At 43.8% G+C, this 13220-nt stretch overlaps 2 protein-coding genes across 4 annotated transcripts in view; one reads left to right on the top strand and one right to left on the bottom strand.

Annotated features, from left to right (window-relative positions):
* Positions 1–493, bottom strand: part of CCNK (cyclin K) — a 31210-nt gene extending 30717 nt beyond the window's left edge. Inside the window, exon 1 of one of the 2 annotated variants that reach the window (XM_073349614.2) lies at positions 356–493. The gene's annotated coding sequence lies outside the window, so the exon portion shown is untranslated. The remainder of the gene's footprint in view (positions 1–355) is intronic. The other variant, XM_073349615.2, reaches the window with a different exon arrangement.
* Positions 494–855: 362 nt separating this feature from the next.
* The window catches only part of SETD3 (SET domain containing 3, actin N3(tau)-histidine methyltransferase), a 66899-nt gene continuing 54534 nt past the window's right edge, over positions 856–13220 (top strand). Inside the window, exon 1 of one of the 2 annotated variants that reach the window (XM_073349613.2) lies at positions 856–987. The gene's annotated coding sequence lies outside the window, so the exon portion shown is untranslated. The remainder of the gene's footprint in view (positions 988–13220) is intronic. The other variant, XM_078853382.1, reaches the window with a different exon arrangement.

Here is a 13220-nt window from a genome sequence, read left to right as displayed (position 1 = left end):
ACGCAGCCCCTCCCCATCTCCACAGTCCCCCGCACCCCAGGCTCTCAACCGCGCCGAGTCAGTCCCATGCCGGCGCCCAGCCCAGCGCCCCAATCTCCCGCTGCCTCAGGGCCACCGACCACAGCCACCCCCGCCATTTTTTAGCCAGGATCTCAGTTTGCGCCTCGCTCCCTCCCCAGCCGCCTGGCCACAACATCCCTCCCCGGTATCGCCGCCCCTTCTGCTCAGCGCCCCGGCCCTGGCTCAAGACCCAGGAGTCCTCCCCACCGCGGCATTCCAGTCCCTCTTCACCCAGCCCCGAGCCCCGCGTCACCACCCATACCACTCTGAGAGACTCCCACCGAGAAACACTCACGAAGCGAGCACGCGATGGTCCCACAACACAGCGCGGCCACTATCGACAACTTCGCTCCCTGCGCGGCGCCATCTTGGGAATCGGACCAAGTCGTTCCTGTACGTCACTGCGTCAGCGTCGCTAGGGCACGGCGCCCACGTTCGCACTGACCAATGAGAATCACAGGCATAGCTCTAACTTCCCCCCTTCTCCGTCACACGCTGAATAGAAGAGGTTTCTGCGCACCCTACCGCGGTACTGTCGGTGAAGACCAATCAGGTAGCAGAATCGAGAGGATTGCAGGCCACTTCAACCAATAGAAATCGAAAGTGGTAGGGTGAATTCTCACCAATCGGGAGTGGCCTGGCCCCCTGTCCCCGTTTCCGCTACTCCCAGTGGGTGAGCGACAGGGGCGGTGGCGAGGGGGCGGCCTATGGGATTCGTTGGCTGTGCCAAAACTGGGGGCGGGCCCGCTGCGTGGGTGCGGCTCAGCCAATGGCGGCAGCGGGTTGGCATCAGTGGGCGGGCCAGGCGTTGGGAGGGTGGGGCTCGGGTTAGCTCGGCCGCCACCTCCCCCGGGCAGCGGACGGCGTCCGGTGAGAGAAACGTGGGTGACTCCGCGCTGTTTCCAAGAGGAGGAGGCGTCGCGGGAGGTAGGGATCGACCGGCCGCTCCGTCCTCGTCTTTTTTTGGGGGGGGGGCAACTCCCCGCCCACCAGCCCTCTCACCCTTGGGCTGGGTATGGGGCGCTGCCCCCTCACATCACCTATCCCCCGCAGGGGCCAGCCCCTCGGGGAGCAACTCTCCCCCCCCTTCCTCGGACGCAGCCGCTCAGCGCCCAGGCCTCGCCACCCTCCCCCCCCCCCCGCGCGGTACTCTGAGCTTGCTCCACCCCTGTGAGTCTCCCTCTCAACTGCCGCCCCCGTCTCTCCTAGGGGTGCCTTGACCTCACCCCATCCTGCGTGTCACTTCCCTCCCCCCGCGGTGCGGGAGCAGCTTCGCCCGGCCGTCTCCTCTGCTGGGAGCACCCCGGCCCCAGCACTCCGTCCTCGTGCGCTGATCGCTGGAAACCTGCCTCCCGCTCTCGCCGTTTTGATGGGACAGGCTGTCCTCCTTCCCACCCGCCCCGCCTTCCTCCTCTCGCCTGTTCCTCTCCCGCACCCGCTCGCAGCTTCCCCTTCTCATCCCTGTCCTGCTCTCACCCAGATTCCTCCTGGGGGTGCTGCAACCTTTAGCCCGCTCACCCACCGCTCCACCTGGCTCCTCTCATGGGAACCACTACACTGCTCTGTCCCCCATTTTCCCTTTTCTCTTCTGCTTCCCACTCACTGTGTTTCTGGAAGGAGACAACACTGACCGAGATGGGCAGCACTTGCTGCTTGTCTAGTTCCCACTCCCACTGTCTTGCTAGGGGAGGAGAGAAAAACATTACATCCCAAACCCACATGCTGCTCACTGCCTTGTATCTATGTGTGGGTGTTTTGCTTTAATCCCCATTTGTATGTTTTGGAGGTATGAGATTTTCTTCACTTTTATGAAAACTGGAGGCAATTAAATCCACTTCCTCTCATTCATCTTCCTTCCCTTGCTCCTTCCTCCAAAAAAGTGATAGCAAGGGTGGAGAGTGAAAGTAAACAAATTGCTTAACTTGATTTCTCCATGATGTTATCCTTCCTTTTTTGATGATCATAGGGTTCACGTTTTTATAAAATGGTTAAATCAGCTCCGCCTTTCTCTTTGCCTTCCATAATTCTCCCACACCTCCATAATTCTCCCACACCTCTACTTCTCTGGATCCAGCTCTGGAGTGTTTCTGCTGGTATGTGAGAGTCTGCTTTCCTGCTTCATAGGCAGGTGGGCAGGAGGAGGCTCAGATTCATTGATTAATAATTTAACATTGGTTTGTACCATTTTAAGCACTCTTTTGTTCTCTTTTCTCCCGTCCACTGTGTGGCATTTTATTTTATTTCAATTTTGGAAAAGAATTAAGCCCAGCAACTGAAAGACCCTGAATGATTTAAGCAAAGTATCTTTTTTAAACTGATTGATCTGCTGGGGAAACTTCTCCATTACTTCTCTATGAGCTTGTGTGTTGCAACCTTCCCAAATCAGTACTGAAGGTGCTGCTGAAACTGATGCCATGGGGAAGCTGTTTCTACAACTTCCTTTCCTGCTCAAAGAAGATTGGTTTAGACTAAAGTACCACTTGAAAAAAATACAAAGATGAATTCATACTGCTGTTATCTCTTCCACAGTAAGATGGCAGGCTCTGATCTCCCCAAATGTGCCATTTTACCTGTGAAATAAACACATCTCTCCCTTTTTCTTCTCCCAAGTTTGTGATGTTTAGCCATCTATCTGAAACATGGACTAAACTTAGGCTTCAGTAGTGGCAAAGGGGGGGAAAGCCTGTGTTCTCAACGAAGGGGAAAGGGCTTTTTTCCTTATTTAGGTGACGTAATGGAGAAATGTACTGTCTTTTCAGAGTAGCAGTCTTGTTAATATGTAAATAAATAGCAAAATGCTTACATTTTATTGTACTATGCACTGAATATCTTTTACTCTTTCATTTGTTTTTGAAAGCAACATAGTATAAAGAAGCTACAATAGGAGTCTGGATGAATGTGATGTTTCAGACATTATCCATATATCTGGCTCCTAGTTAAAACTAGACAGCCGCTCAGTAAACTACAAATACACAGAGAATATGTCTTCAGGGGCAAAAAGGGTGGGTTTTATCAATCGTGTTAGCTCAGTAAGGTTAATTTAACATGACAACTTCGGACATGCTAGTCTGCATTTTAACAGGACTTTTCAATTGTGTTAATTGGATTGAGCTAACATAATTGAAAAACATACCCTTTTGCCAGTCAAAGAGAGAGTTTTAGGATTTCAGCCAAAATGTAAGCATGTAGAATCAAAATACTGGCATGTCCAAGTAAAGGTGGACTGAGCTGCAGACTTGATGCAGATCTGAATTTCCCAAAGTCTTCTCTACTCACAAATGTTGTATTTATTTTAAAAACAACAAAATAAATGTAAAGACACTGTCTATCCATATACGAGATGCATGCATCTTTATTAGCAGTATTGTTTACTATTTGTATAGTGCAAGAATACGTGATTAGAGTTATGGAGATTTCCCTACCAGATCCATAGTGCAGATTGCACTGAATTGTACATTTCATGCTGAATTGTACATTAATTTAAATCAATTAATCCAACATTAAGCTTTACACAGATGCTTATGTAGACTTGTCCCACTGTTGTTAAAAAAACTACGTCAATATATGCATACAAGGGGCCAAATTAAGGTTGCACAGGCAGTGTTGATTTTTGGCTATAATACAGTATGATTGAAAACAACAAGGCTACCCTTCTGAAACCTGTCACAATACAGTATGATTGTATCACATGTACATTCATAGATGTTTAAACTATTTTATTAAGATGTGTTTTTACTCTAATCTAGTTGAGGTTTGAATTAAAGTTATATATGTGAGTGTGTTTTGGATGAATGAGATATAAATATTGTGAGTGGTTGTATTTTGGAAGTGAAAGGGAGTTGTTGTGGGTATAAGGTGCATTTAGCATAATGGCGTGTAGGATCTGTATACGACGATATTGTAATGACCAATGATGGGAGACAACATGATCCAGTGGATTGGGTCTTGGAGTGGAGTCAGAGGCCTGGGTTCTGTAGCCAACTGTACCACTGACATGCTGTATGAACTTGGGTAAATCACTTAATTTCATTTTACAGGTGGAGAAACTGAGACAGAGAGAGACTAATGACACCTATCCTTATTTATAAAAGATTGAAGAAGAAAATGTGGTGACCTGGGTAGGCTATGCTAACTGTTAGGAGAGGCAGAGGCAAACCAGGACAAAAGGGATAACTTTACATTTTTAGAACTTCATAGGGGAAAACTTCAAAATTGTATCAGGAGTGTAAATACTATAGAACATTACCAAAGGTTATTTATAATAATAAACTATAGGTTATCAACTCATTAGCCTTTGTGAACTTGTACACACTTTGCAGTGAGTACCAAATGCATTGTTCTTAACAAGAACAAAAAAAAATTACAATATACTGTGTCACTTCAGAGCAGAATTAACTTTTCTTCTCCTTGGCTATAAGTCTAACTCCACTGTTGCTGTCCTGTTTTTTGCTTCTCTTCATCTTGAAGTGCTTCTTAGATTCAGCGTTCCTGTGGCTGTACCTCTTTCACAGAGTTTATCCATAAGCAGGGTTTCTTCACTTAGAAGGCCCTCACTTGTCCATTAGGCACCTTTGAACTGTTGTTTTTTTTTTATGGATGTTCAGTCACTCTCTGTTCAGACACTCTAGGTCAGTCGTGGGCAACCTGTGGCTTGCGGGCTGCACATGGCCCAGGGTAATCCGCTGGCAGGGCGCCAGACAGTTTGTTTATGTTTGCACAGCTGCCTGCAGCTCCCAGTGGCCACAGTTCACTGTTCCTGGCCAATGGGAGCTGCAGAAAACGGTGGCCAGCACATCCCTGTGGCCCGTGCTGCTGCTTGCAGCTCCCATTGGCCGGGAACAGTGGACCGCAACCACCAGGAGCTGCAGGCGGCCATGCAAATGTAAACAAACTCTCTGGCCGCCTGCCAGTGGATTACCCTCATGGGCCATGTGGAGCCTGCAGGTTGCCCACCACTGCTGTAGGTTCTTTGTTGATGGGCTTCTCGTTTTTTGCTTCCAGGATCTGTTTGTATCTAACACAGCTTTTTAATCAATTCCCTTTTTCACCAATTTATATTTCCTTTCAGTTTTTCCCTTGATACTTGCTCTGTGGTAAGTCTGTAGATTTTTATTTCCCTCTGCTTCCGTTCTCTAACAGTATCTGCTCATGTACCCAGGTCTGTTTTTTTTCCTCCCGCTTGTCCTGACCTAAAACCTTTCATATTTTCCTTTTTTCCTCCTTCTTAGTTCCGAGTCCCCTACTTTTAGTCTCCTGTTGTATTTTATCATTTTACCCCCTACCCAGGCTCCAGCTCATGAGCTAGCTCAACATCTCGATTCTTCTCCTTCTCTGACAGCTTTTTCCAACTGTTCCTTCAGGCAGATTCTGAGCCCCCGCCCCAGCTTGAGCTGCGCTCTTATGGTTTCTCTCTCGCTCTCCCTTTAGGACAGCATTCTGTGTGGCTGCATTGCAACTGCAGCAGGCGCTACTGCCAGAGTGCGGGTTACTACAAAAGCAATACATGAGAGCGAAGTTATTTATGCAACAGTGGTTTGTGTCTTTTAAAGTGATTGTGTTGACAAGAATTACATTTGAGAAATCTTAACTCTTAGGTAATGTTTTTTGTGTGGGACCCTTTAGAAGGGGACAGTGGAGGAAGTGAGATATGAAGTGACATAAGCAATTTGACTGGGTGATTAGTGTTTTTGAATGGCTTTTTCATAAGGAGTAATATTTCACGGGCTTAGGTGTACAATTGTCTGAGTAGAGAACTTCAGTGGGAGGCGGGGAAGGATATTGTCTGTCAGGAGACAAGGCTTGAAAAGTCCACTTGCTTATTTGTAACAAACAAATGATGTTTCCCCGGCAAGTGGAAAACAGCTAAAAACACTACTTCTCTCCCCCCCCCCCCCCCAAAAAAAAAGAACTTGCGCATCAATTTTATTAAAATGTTGCCCTCATTTACCTCAACTATGGAAAGTGGTATTTCCTGAATTAAAGCAGTCTTTTTGACTGCTTACTCCAACAGCAGCAGAACTGGACATACTGAAGTTACATTTGCCCTAATATCTGGGATTATGTTGGGCACAGTGGTGTGCACCTATAATCCCAGCTACTTGGGAGGCTGAGGCTGGCGGATCACTCGGGAGTTCTGGGCTGCAGTGCCTTATGCTGATTGGGTGTCCAGTGCCTCTGACAACCTGGCCAGTGGGTTACTGAAGGACTGGCTAGAACACCACAAATGACTTGTTGTGATCAGTGCTCTCTCTGGGAGGGCTGATGGACCAATCGATCAAAGGGATCTAAGATTACAACCTGGATATAAAAGAGATTTGCAGGCTTTGTTGTAAAGCATGTATTAGAGAACCTTTGAAATTATAAAAAGAAAAAATGGAAGAAACTAACTGTTTACAAAGGGATAAAGTTACATATTGATTTATCTCTGTTGGGAGCTGCTTAGCTAGACCACTGTACATCATATCCTAAAAGTGTACCTCCTCACAAGGAAGAATAAGACCAGAATTTTACACAGAAAGACTAACATAGAAAAGTAAAGTCTAAATATGGCTTTGACCCCAGAATCAACCTTTTATCTTAAATATAAAGAAAAGAGTTTAAAAAACGTTTGTTTGTTTTAAATGCTGTTCTATTTTGGTGTTTGATATGCCATTCTGAGCTAGAATATTATAATTCAGAAGCAAATTTCACAGTCCGTGACACATTTTTCATGGCCATGAATTTGGTGGGGTCCTACTAAAAGTAATCTGAGTGCTGCCCTTGTGTATATCCTTAGTTGGTTGATCTGTGGACAGAGGCTTGGAGAGAAGGCCAAATTCATGGCCATGAAAAATGTGTCATGCAAATGAAAAAAAAGCAAATGAAAAATACTAGCGTGCTGAGATTTATTTCCTTGCATTTTCAGAGCATTTGTACAAAGTACTAAAATGGTGTGTGTGTGTGTGTTTTCAGGTCACCATTTAAAAAAGTAATATACAGAGGAATTAATGACTTAGGAAACTCTTAATGAATATAAGGCATTTCCACCTCTAGGTTGGTGGATTATATCAAGTTGAGGTTGATAGAAAAAAGAAAAGGAGTACTTGTGGCACCTTAGAGACTAACCAATTTATTTGAGCATAAGCTTTCGTGGGCTAAAACCCACTTCATCAGATGCATGCAGTGGAAAATACAGTAGGAAGATATATATACACACAGAGAACATGAAACAATGGGTGTTGCCATACACACTATAATGAGAAAAGGAGTACTTGTGGCACCTTAAAGACTAACCAATTTATTTGAGCATGAGCTTTCGTGCTACAGCTCACTTCATCGGATGCATACTGTGGAAACTGCAGAAGACATTATATACACACAGAGACCATGAAACAATACCTCCTCCCACCCCACTGTCCTGCTGGTAATAGCTTATCTAAAGTGATCATCAAGTTGGGCCCTTTCCAGCACAAATCCAGGTTTTCTCCCCCTCTGCCCCCCCCCCCCAAACTCTCTCTCCTGCTGGTAATAGCCCATCCAAAGTGACCACCCTCTTCACAATGTGTATGATAATCAAGGTGGGCCATTTCCTGCACAAATCCAGGTTCTCTCACCCCCCTCCAAAAACCACACACACAAACTCACTCTCCTGCTGGTAATAGCTTATCCAAATAAATTGCTCAAATAAATTGGTTAGTCTCTAAGGTGCCACAAGTACTCCTTTTCTCATTATAGTGTGTATGGCAACACCCATTGTTTCATGTTCTTTGTGTGTATGTATATATATATATATCTTCCTACTGTATTTTCCACTGCATGCATCCGATGAAGTGGGTTTTAGCCCACGAAAGCTTATGCTCAAATAAATTGGTTAGTCTCTAAGGTGCCACAAGTACTCCTTTTTGCGAATACAGACTAACACGGCTGTTACTCTGAAACTTGAGCTTGATAGTAACCAAAAGTTGGATGGTCTGTGTGAAACAAGTGTGAGTGTCTCGGTTCAGTTTCCAGTGGACTGATACCACTACCACAATGGGCACAATTGCGTCTCATGTTTGGCAACCTTGGGAAAGAATCCAGTAGCTACAGCAGAATGGAGACTGAACTACTTCTTGCCCCTAAAGGTGGTCACTCTATGGGAGTGCCATGAAAGCTTATACTATTGTTACAATTATAGCATAGGACCTATAATTTAACAATGTTTCAACTTCACTGTGCTAGTATCCCAGAAGGCAGTAGTATAAGACAGGATTCAGGTGTCTCTAGTATTATCTGACTTTGGACAAAGATAGATGATGTGGTAAAAATGCCCAAGTCCTGTCTATGTTACACCCAGCACTGCTGTTAACACTGCTGGAGGTAGAGCAGTGGTGAATTATGGGTCTTAAATTTGCAGTTGTAGAAACAGCTCTCCTATCTCTGCTATACGTGTTTTGTGTCCACACAGAGGACTTCAGTTTCCAGGGCTATCAGTTTGGCATCTTTCATAATCGCCAAATTCATATTTGGAGACACCAGTAGCATGTATTTACAGTGGTTTTATATATTAGCACATGAACTTTTGGTAGCAAATGTTACCTAATAGGTGACTTCTTAATTATATAAAAACTGGGTTGGTACATCAACCCAAGTATTTTTACAGTGAGTTAATCACTCCTGTTTTGAACCACAACTTACACAGCTGGTCTGATGATAGGTTTCCAACTAAATGTTTTTGGGCAGGTTTAACTGGTCCACAAGGGACACTTTCTTTTGGCAGTCACCATTCCTCTCCTTTTCTAAGATATATGTATCCATTAACTAATACGTGTAGACTTATTTTGAAGGGTTTCTTTGGTACCCTATGAATTGGAGAAAAATATTTGCCGTTAGATTAAATGAAACATGTTTCCCATTTTTCCAGCACGAAGCATACGAGCAATGTGTTCCCAAACAATCCAGATGTATTTTACAGCTGGATTGATTGAAGCTTAAGGAAGTCATGTGATGTCCTTGTGCCTCAGTCACCAGCCCAGCTGTAAAATTGGGTAAAAGCGCAGGACCTTTTTGAAAAACAGATGCTGTATCTGACTTGAGGTTTTCTGGCTAAATTACCAAAACTAAAACGTGATCTAAAAGTTTTATTTTTGATGCATTGTGTTGAAAGTAGTTTAAAAAAAATTGAAACAAATGCATGGACTGGTAAAAATCATTCACGACTGCTGCAAATTATCTTCCAGCGTATATCTGAAGTAGCATCCTAAAGTATGCTGTACAGGCTTCTGTCATTGAATAAATGGTGTTATCGCTGAGTCTGCTCAAAACCTCTTACTGTGGAAAGGGAAAGAAACCGATACTTTGGGAAGCACTGACAATCGTGGGCATAGCTTTTTTGCTATCTTTTTAAACAGCCTATTCCGTCTACTAATGAAAACATCAGAGGAAAATGATTTCCTTACTTGGGTCATAGTGTACTTTAAGAGTAAGGGTTGCTGGTGTATTAGAATAGTTCATAGTACAAACCTACATGAATTAGTTATCAAGCACATTCATATTATTCCTAGCATTATCCATTTGACCCTGAGATTAAATAGAGAGTGAAGGGGAAAGCAACTGTTAATTTTTTATTTAATTTTTTGTATGGCATTATTGAATTGCATTTGTTTTTATATTAGTGCTTGCCTTGTTTTTCAGAGTAGTGATATCTTTGGTATGAACTGAGTTTTGGGGTCTGTTGTACACACTTGACACACTTCTCCTCATACTTTAGATAAATGTCCTTATTTAATCTTTAAATCATATTTAGCTTTTTTTTTTTTTGCACAATGATGTATGGGGGAACACTAGATATTCTGTTGCCCTCTGCTAAAAAAGAGCACTTTTATGAGGGCGTTTACATGTTACAGGAACTTTATTGTCTATGATAGAGATGGGCAAACTATGGCCCGCAGGCCACCTCCGGCCCGCGGGACTGTCCTGCCCAGCCTCTGAGCTCCCAGCCAGGGAGGCTAGTCCCTGGTCCCTCCCCCACTATTCCCCCTCCCCCACAGCTGTGCCACTGCATGGGCAGCACGGCGGCATGGCTGGCTCTGGCATGGTAAGGGGATGGGGAGCAAGGGGAGTTGGACAAGGGGTTGGGGTCCCAGGGGTTGGTTAGAGTTGGGGGTGTGGATATAGTCGTGGCAGTCAGGGGACAGGGAGCAGGGGGTGTCCTGGGAGGGGGCAGTCAGGGGTCAAGGAGCAGGGGGAGTTGGATGGGTCGAGGGTTCTGAGGGGGGTGGAAAGTGGGAGGGGGTGGAGCCAGGCTGTTTGGGGAGGCACAGCCTTCCCTACCTGACCCTCCATATAGTTGCGCAACTCCGATGTGGCCCTTGGGCCAAAAAGTTTGCCCACCCCGGTCTATGAGCTGGTCATAGCAGCACTGAGAAAAACTGTAGTATCGACCTATGTGGCATTGTCAGGGTTCCTTCCCCACTCTGAACTCTAGGGTACAAATGTGGAGACCTGCATGAAAAACCCCCTAAGTTTATTTTTACCAGCTTAGGTTAAAACTTCTCCAAGGTACAAACTATTTTACCTTTTGCCCCTGGACTTTATTGCTGCTACCACCAAGCGTCTAACAGGGAAAGAGCCCGCTTGGAAACGTCTTTCCCCGCAAAATCCTCCCAAACCCTACACCCCCTTTTCTGAGGAAGGCTTGATAAAAATTCTCACCAATTTGCATAGGTGAACACAGACCCAAACCCCTGGATCTTAAGAACAATGAAAAAGCAATCAGGTCCTTAAAAGAAGAATTTTAATTGAAGAAAAAGTAAAAGAATCACTTCTGTAAAATCAGGATGGTAAATACCTTAAGGTAATCAGATTCAAAACATAGAGAATCCCTCTGGGCAAAACCTTAAGTTACAAAAAGACACAAAAACAGGAATATACATCCCATTCAGCTCAACTTATTTTATCAGCCATTTAAACAAAACAGAATCTAACGCATATCTAACTAGATTGCTTTTTAGCCCTTTACAGGAGTTCTGACCTGCATTCCTGCTCGGGTCCTGGCAAAAGCAATGCACAGACAGAGAGAACCTTTGTTTCTCCCCCCACTCCAGCTTTGAAATGATCTCGTCTCCTCATTGGTCATTTTGGTCATGTGCCAGCGAGGTTATCTTTAGTTTCTTAACCCGTTACAGGTGAAAGGGTTTTTTCCTCTAGCCAGGAGGGATTTAAAGGTGGTTAGCCTTCCCTTTATGTTTGACAGGAATTGTCACAATATTTTTATTCCTCAAAGTATGTACTGTAGAGAAGAATCTTACACTGGTATCGTGGTTGTCATTGCAAATCACAAAGGAACATAGCCTCCTTGCAGATGGAGTGCCACCTGGATAGATCTCATCCTTGATGTTTGAGGTAAACTGTATATCCAATCAGCATGTCAATCAATGGTGGTCTTACTGCCCCAACAAAGCTTTTGGCGACCACATGATTGCTGGGCATAAAATGGTATTCCATGGTAAACACACTTTGGAATTTGTTGGTCTTCCATCCTAATAATGTGTCTGTACTAAGAAAGCCACCAAAATCAAACCAGGCCTGATGAAGGTGGTTGGGTTCAGTTTAAAATATGCTCATTTCTAATCTTGTCCTGCCACTTAATGTGGAGCAGCTGACAAAGATGATGGGAATCAAAAACATCAATCCAGTGCTCTTTAGCCTTTCTCAGTGCCCATGTTTCACTGCTTTACAACAGAGTTGGTATATTTGTAGTTCTACAGATCCTCAGCTTTCTGGCAAGCATGAAGTCATGCTGTACCACAGAGGCTGGTGAAAGGCCTGAAACATGCTATACAAGTGTTCACATCTTTTGAGCATTCTCCAGCAATGTCTATGGTGCTACCCAAGATTTTGACCTTTGCCATCTATTTGTTGTCCTATCTGGACAGGTTAATACTGAGCTTGTTGTAATTTGGACCTAGAGGCTGCTTGATGGTAATGGCCAGGGACTTAAATTTATCTGGCGTAATAACCAGACTTAATGCATGCTGTTTCTTGCCCAACCAGATCCACCATTAACTGCAGTGATTCACCAAACTGAGCAGTAGTAGGGGATATTATTGACTGCTTTTATAAAACACTAAAATCTTGTATTTGTGTTCAGGAAATACATGGTCTCACCTCATGAGTCTGAAAGTGTTTAGGAAAATAGCTGTTTTGTCTAGGGATTGGGCAAGGTGTAAATAATGAAGGAAGAAGTTTTTTGGGATCCAGGCACATGTATTGTGATGTCTATTCAATATTACTCTAGAGATTCAAAATGTTTAAAGCTAGACTGCATGCTGATGTAAGGAATGCTGTGTGTGGTGCAGCTACTTCAGAGTTGTATACTTATAGATATGTTTCTACTAAATCTTTAATACAGCATTTTTTTGAGTTCCAGTTGGTATGTTAATATTAATATTCATATATGATTTACACAATCAAATGTAATCTGTCCCATTGGTGTTAATATTCAGTACAAGGTATTATTGTTTTGGTCATTTTTTAGAGTCTGTTTTACAATAAAACTATTTTTCAGCAGTACATTTTTCTTAATTTTTCTTTTTAAAAAGTGAATAGACCAAGTGAAATTCTGAAAGAGGAGTTATGGTTTAACAATTTTGTTTGATGTTTGTAATCCATAAATAAATGATTAACTTTATGGCTGGCTTGGAGTCAGAGATGCTACTAGTGCATTGTAAAAAGAGATTGAAAGGAGCACTGGAGAGTCAGTGATTTGTATATAATGGAGTTTGTCTTACTCACTGAAGACTTTGGGCAGAAAGTTTTGTCTTTTGAACTCTGTATCCAGTACGACCCAGTCTCACCTACTTTAATCTCATCGTCTCATCTAGAATTGAGTTAATTCTATTCCTCCAGTTTTTAAAGGCTTTTAAAATAAGGATTGAGTTGTATTTGTTCAGAAATATATTCTATTCTTCCAGAGTTAGAACACACAGGGCCATTTGGCATTTCTCAGCACTAGGGAATATGCAAGTCCAATCTGCCTGGCTGAATTTTTGAAGCTTCTACTGGTATTACTCAAGCACTCAGTCAAACATCTGAAGTTCTGTAGGTGTACCTTCACTGAACAGACATGTAGCGAGGGTCGAAGATACAGGGTTAGTGCTTGAATTGGGAAAAGGCATTGGTTGCAGCCAAGTGCATTGCTG

Source organism: Lepidochelys kempii, chromosome 6 (genome assembly GCF_965140285.1).
Source record: "Lepidochelys kempii isolate rLepKem1 chromosome 6, rLepKem1.hap1, whole genome shotgun sequence".
Lineage (NCBI taxonomy): Eukaryota > Metazoa > Chordata > Testudines > Cheloniidae > Lepidochelys > Lepidochelys kempii.
The sequence above is the reverse complement of the archived record's forward strand: the minus strand, read 5'-3'. Positions and strand labels throughout refer to the sequence as shown.